The following is a 7,455-nucleotide window of genomic DNA, read 5'->3' as shown; positions in this document are numbered from 1 at the left end:
AATGGTTGTCAGACCGTGTAACATATATAACTAACGTATATTGTCATAAAGGATGACTTTCATGCTTCATAACTTCACTAATACTACTTTGGCAACATATCAGGGAGAAAGAGGGGAAAGAGAGAGAAAAAAATCTCTGTCAGCTATCAGCTGTTTACCGGTATATGCTTTATCAAGTTTCAAGTACATGAATGTATATATATCAACTATAAAACTAAATAACCTGAGTTAATTAACTAAACGACATGTAAATGGCACGAAGGATGTTTTTTGTCAAAACATGTTAATATTTTTTCTCTATGTCTATCAAGTTTGTAGTACATTACAACACATATTCTAACAAACGGTAACTGCACGAGTTACCTAGATGACAAATATTGTAATCAGTGTCCTTTTCTAACTACAATTTGTAAATATCTTCTTATTAAACATTATGGAAAGTTGTTCAGCAAAATTTGGAGCAAGGATAGGTCCAAAATTCGGATCGCAAATTCACTCAGAAATTTTACTTTGACATGATAATTTACTTTGAAGTTTGACTATTGGTTCCAAAACTGTTTTCATAAGGCTTGAACATGATAATTTACTTTGATTGGTAGAAAAACAGTTCTTATAAGGCTTGGTTCAAGAAAAACATAATTGTAGTATATGATTTAATGAAGGATAGTGACACGCTTACTTTTTACTGTTTTGATGAATTGATACAAATCTATCAGATTAGTACTAATTTTGTGGAATATCACGGTTTTATTATCTGCTATCAGAGAATACCTGAATTAGGCTGACTCTGAAATATGTCAAATTTGTTTCCTACTTACATTAAATATTTCATATTGATCTGTACAATGTAATGAAAAAATAACATACTCCTACCGGGAGGAGAAGATGGGAAGACTTAATTAGTTCAGTCCAATCATTTGAAATGGGTTGATATTTCTAAAATTTCCTTTACAGTAACGAAAATTATAAGCTTCAGTGGTTTCAATATATATTATAGCAGATTCACTCAGCAATTTTACTTTGACATGATAATCTACTCTGAAAAAAAACATTGTGTTACAAATTATATAAGTACATTTGCCTAGTACAGAATAGTACGTACATGTATTACAATTTCATTTATATTTTAAACACCTCCGAATTTTTTTCATTTAATTTGCATAAACAACCAAACGATAAGATATCGTTATAAAATGACACCTAATCCTCTAAACAATAGAACAGCCAACTCTAGATCACTGCTTATTGTTTTGATGTGGTCATGATCAATGTATCACACCTTCACGCTTGACTGCACACTGCTACAGATACGAAGAGATGTATATATGGGGTGGTATCTATCCTTTAATCTTTGAAATATTTTTCTCGAAATACACTTGTATTTGTTTTATCCCTTGTTACACATTATAATTGGTGTAAAATAAAATCGTTGAAATCGAAAACCCAGCTCCCTACCGCTCCGAACCGCTGTAAATGAAAATGTGTATGAGCAAGGGACGTCAGAAACATTATATAACATGTGTTGAGAATATGTATAACAGTATTTACATTAAAACCCCTCTATTAAAACCACCCAGTGGTCTGAGTAAAAGTGGTCTTAATAGCGAGGTGGTCTTAATTCTGAGGTGGACCAGGTTTCTTCTATGATCATGACGATCAAGAACAGAAACTCTTTTTTGTTTCAAAATTGAAATTTTATGAAAAATGCAATATACATGTATATATAAATGTATATTATATATATATATATATATTTTTTTTATTTTTTTGTTCAATTTTTTGCATTTAACACATTTACAAATACATGGGACATCAACATAAACTTGACATGACATATACATTACATTTATATAAAAAAAACATAAGAAACATAACATAGCATGCTGAGTATGTACATGTACGTGTGGGGAAAAAACCAGTTTGATATATTTTGGTTAAGATAAATTTGCAAATTACTATATTTTATCAATTAGTTTTGTCGGCCATTAGAATCTTAATCATATCATATTTTAATGCATGCGTATCTAATCAAAACCAATAATTTACAAATATTTTTTTAAAGTTTGATAAATTAGGGACATATAATGGCTATACCATTTATTTCTAGAGCATAGACATATTTTTTTAAATTAAATAAAGTTAATGGTGTGTGCTTATTTAAATCTTAAACTGAATTTCACTGAAGTAATTGTTGACAATCTAAATGAAAATACTTTTTCTAGACATTACTTTCTATTATGTTTTAATTATAATTCAAATACATATCGTTAGTTTAATCAGAGATTTAGATAGTTATTAAATTATCTATGTCTCTGGTTTAATTATCACATAGTATCACCTGAGGTAAATGAGAATTATGTGTTTTAAAATTGGTATTGATCTGTGTAAATTATTATTAATATTTACGTAAATCGATTTTAATTATCCCGCCATGTGCAATGATTGGTCAAATAATAACTTACGATCACAATCGGTAAAGTGTTTGAAAGACTACTGTGCAATAGTCAAGCGTACTTTTAACTAATGCAAAACACCGATTGTTTACCGCAACAAAATAGATGACACATCTATTGAAATGAGATGATTGACGTACGGTACTTCATAAATATCTGAAATAAGATCAATATATCTCATATATTAAAGAATTTTAATTCCATTGGCGTTACACGTATGAGAAAGAACTGCCTAAATCGTTCGATTTCGCCACCAGGGCTATCGAAAGAACGTTGCATTACTTGTGGTTTCGATCACGTCAACTGCCAGTCACAAGTATGCAAATGATGGCGATTAACACTCTCCTAGCACAGGTAGATAATCTGATAATTAGGTCGACGGAAACAAAAGACTGACTGATGTACCTGCGGGTAGTTGTTCACGGGTTGCTGCGTGCGGGAAGGTGAGGCACAGCGAGGTGTGAAGTCACATGTGCCTGTTGTCATAATCAAAGGGTCAATTAGTGTTAATTTAGTGGTCGTTGGGACTATGAAAATCGGTCGTAAAACGGAATAGCGGTGTGATTGTATTTCTGAAGAGAAAAAAAATCGGAAATGAAAATAAGTGGCCGTAATAGTGGGATGTTCGTAATTTAGTGTATATGCTATACAGTACATGTCTATGTTTGGAATAAACTTTTGGAAAATAAAAATAAAAAAAAAAAAAAATAAATATAAAGACAAAATAAAAGAATATTTTCAAGCATGGTGAATTAACAACAAATAAAAATATGAAATAAAAAAAAAGAAGAACAATCTGCCTCCGATAAGGGTTGAACCTGGGCCGTCAGCATAGAAAGCTCAGGACTTACCACGACACCATTTGTATCTGTTGAATGCCGTGGGAATATTATTTTCTTTATAATCAAATGCAATTCACTATATTTTCTTATTTTCTTCGCAATCCACTTAAAATGATATTGATGCTGCTGAATAAGTTTACAGAATGATTCTAAACTAGTTTATATTGTATCTGGGTGCAAATTACAACTACATATACCACAAATGTGTGGTTATTCAGTTTATTCTTCACGACACCAGCCGGGGGGGGGGGGGGGGGGGGTAAAAAGCTAGTTCCGGAATTGCGATCCCAATACTGGTAAAACCAAGTTTTACCGTAAAAATGACAAATAAAGAAGTTCACATTATGATAAAAATGCTTTTCCATTTCGATTTTATCATAATAAACAACATTATAAAACAAATAAAAGATTTTACAACGTTTTGACTTCAAGAAAAATCCGGTTTTCTGTGTTCGGGAGAAAAAAGACCAACATTTTTAAAAGCTTAAACTTAAGAATTTGACACGAAATTGAAACGAGAGTTGGAAAACGCAAAAGACATTATAGAACAATTAAAATATTTTATATGTATCAGGTTTTTTTTAAAAAGAAATGTCAAAATAGTTTTTAAAATGTTAAAAAGTGTTATAAGGAAATACGAGTCACCTCCCTTAGGCCATACAGTGCAAGGATGGGACAGAAGGAGGGACAATTCGCCTTAATGAATTAAAAAATAATTTCTGGATATAAAAACGTAGGATCAAGTAGTGCTAGATACTCTGGCCCTGACATCAGACTTAGACATTATGACAGATAGATGTCTGGTGTAGGGCCAGAGCGCAGTGCTATATCAAAAGGTGGAACTCGCTGACACCGTTTGGTATCGGACCAGGTCATCTCCAATTCAGCTGACCTCCGAGAAGCCCCACCTACCTTAGCCTTTCAACAAATGAATAATTTATTTACCAAATATAGCAATTCGTCGAAATTACAGGCGATTTGCATACTATGAGAAGAAAGAGTTAAAGTTTCGTTAAGGAAACTAAATATTGTATTGTCATAATTGTAGCGTCATTTATGATGTTTGTGATCGACATAAACCCAACACACTTATCAGCTTGACTGTATTCATTCTCCATCATAACAAGCACATGGTATACACAAAAACTGATGACATCATAAACCGGAAGTACCATTTTCAAGGGAGTGTCTATTATGGGGAGAAACCATTATTGTAATTTCTATATTATCGTTACATCCCCTTTCTTTAGCACTGTTCATAACTCATTATATTCATCAAGATCAGAGTCTCTTTCGCGATGGTGCCACTTTTACTTAATTCACAGTCTTCGCTGAAATTAACATAAACAAATGAACTATTAAAACAAGAACAAATTAAGAAAAGTCTTTGGTAAATTGTCCCTTCAATCGAATGACTAGAAAGACTAAGTTACTGAACTGTTTACCACTTGCGCATAAAGTAAACATCACGAGACACACAAAGTCCTTCAAGTAACCTGGTCGATGTACTTCTCGAGTCGATCTCCTCAGTGGAACCTCTACGACTGTCTGTTCATGCGTCCTTTGTGGCGGCCTCTCATCTCCTTCATTGACGTTCGTCATCGCTGGTTCAGACACCTCCGGATCCAAAATGGATTGATTGTCATCCTCAGTGAAGACCTCTTGGGTCTTCTTGAGATGATGCCGATTTCTACGATATTGGTGACATCCGACTAGTGTTCAAACATCTATTGGTAGACATCCGACTAGTGTTCAAACCTCTATTGGTAGACATCCGACTAGTGTTCAAACCTCTATTGGTAGACATCCGACTAGTGTTCAAACCTCTATTGGTAGACATCCGACTAGTGTTCAAACCTCTATTGGTAGACATCCGACTAGTGTTCAAACCTCTATTGGTAGACATCCGACTAGTGTTCAAACCTCTATTGGTAGACATCCGACTAGTAGTGTTCAAACCTCTATTGGTAGACATCCGACTAGTGTTCAAACCTCTATTGGTAGACATTCCACTCAAGTGTTCAAACCTCTATTGGTAGAATCCGACTAGTGTTCAAACCTCTATTGGTAGACATCCGACTAGTGTTCAAACCTCTATTGGTAGACATCCGACTAGTGTTCAAACCTCTATTGGTAGATATCCGACTAGTGTTCAAACCTCTATTGGTAGACATCCGACTAGTGTTCAAACCTCTATTGGTAGACATCTCACTAGTGTTCAAACCTCTATTGGTAGACATCCGACTAGTGTTCAAACCTCTATTGGTAGACATCCGACTAGTGTTCAAACCTCTATTGGTAGACATCCGACTAGTGTTCAAACCTCTATTGGTAGACATCCGACTAGTGTTCAAACCTCTATTGATAGACATCCGACTAGTGTTCGAACCTCTATTGGTAGACATCCGACTAGTGTTCAAACCTCTATTGGTAAACACCGGACTAGTGTTCAAATATCTATTGGTAGACATCCGACTAGTGTTCAAACCTCTATTGGCATACATCACACAAGTGTTCAAACCTCTATTGGTAGACATCCGACTAGTGTTCAAACCTCTATTGGTAGACATCCGACTAGTGTTCAAACCTCTATTGGTAGACATCCGACTAGTGTTCAAACCTCTATTGGTAGACATCCGACTAGTGTTCAAACCTCTATTGGTAACATCCGACTAGTGTTCAAACCTCTATTGGTAGACATTCGACAAGTGATCGAACCTCTATCGGTAGACATCCGACTAGTGTTCAAACCTCTATTGGTAGACATCCGACTAGTGTTCAAACCTCTATTGGTAGACATCCAACTAGTGTTCAAACCTCTATTGGTAGACATCCGACTAGTGTTCAAACCTCTATTGGTAGACATCCGACTAGTGTTCAAACCTCTATTGGTAGACATCCGACTAGTGTTCAAACATCTATTGGTAGACATCCGACTAGTGTTCAAACCTCTATTGGTAGACATCCGACTAGTGTTCAAACCTCTATTGGTAGACATCCGACTAGTGTTCAAACCTCTATTGGTAGACATCCGACTAGTGTTCAAACCTCTATTGGTAGACATCCGACTAGTGTTCAAACCTCTATTGGTAGACACCCGACTAGTGTTCAAACCTCTATTGGTAGACATCCGACTAGTGTTCAAACCTCTATTGGTAGACATCCGACTAGTGTTCAAACCTCTATTGGTAGACATCCGACTAGTGTTCAAACCTCTATTGGTAGACATCCGACTAGTGTTCAAACCTCTATTGGTAGACATCCGACTAGTGTTCAAACCTCTATTGGTAGACATCCGACTAGTGTTCAAACCTCTATTGGTAGATATCCGACTAGTGTTCAAACCTCTATTGGTAGACATCCGACTAGTGTTCAAACCTCTATTGGTAGACATCCGACTAGTGTTCAAACCTCTATTGGTAGACATCCGACTAGTGTTCAAACCTCTATTGGTAGACATCCGACTAGTGTTCAAACCTCTATTGGTAGACATCCGACTAGTGTTCAAACCTCTATTGGTAGACATCCGACTAGTGTTCAAACCTCTATTGGTAGACATCCGACTAGTGTTCAAACCTCTATTGGTAGACATCCGACTAGTGTTCAAACCTCTATTGGTAGACATCCGACTAGTGTTCAAACCTCTATTGGTAGACATCCGACTAGTGTTTCAAACCTCTATTGGTAGACATCCGACTAGTGTTCAAACCTCTATTGGTAGACATCCGACTAGTGTTCAAACCTCTATTGGTAGACATCCGACTAGTGTTCAAACCTCTATTGGTAGACATCCGACTAGTGTTCAAACCTCTATTGGTAGACATCCGACTAGTGTTCAAACCTCTATTGGTAGACATCCGACTAGTGTTCAAACCTCTATTGGTAGACATCCGACTAGTGTTCAAACCTCTATTGGTAGACATCCGACTAGTGTTCAAACCTCTATTGGTAGACATCCGACTAGTGTTCAAACCTCTATTGGTAGACATCCGACTAGTGTTCAAACCTCTATTGGTAGACATCCGACTAGTGTTCAAACCTCTATTGGTAGACATCCGACTAGTGTTCAAACCTCTATTGGTAGACATCCGACTAGTGTTCAAACCTCTATTGGTAGACATCCGACTAGTGTTCAAACCTCTATTGGCATACATCACACT

This window comes from Argopecten irradians, chromosome 3 (assembly GCF_041381155.1).
Source record: "Argopecten irradians isolate NY chromosome 3, Ai_NY, whole genome shotgun sequence".
Classification (NCBI taxonomy): domain Eukaryota; kingdom Metazoa; phylum Mollusca; class Bivalvia; order Pectinida; family Pectinidae; genus Argopecten; species Argopecten irradians.
Note: the sequence above shows the minus strand (reverse complement) of the source record.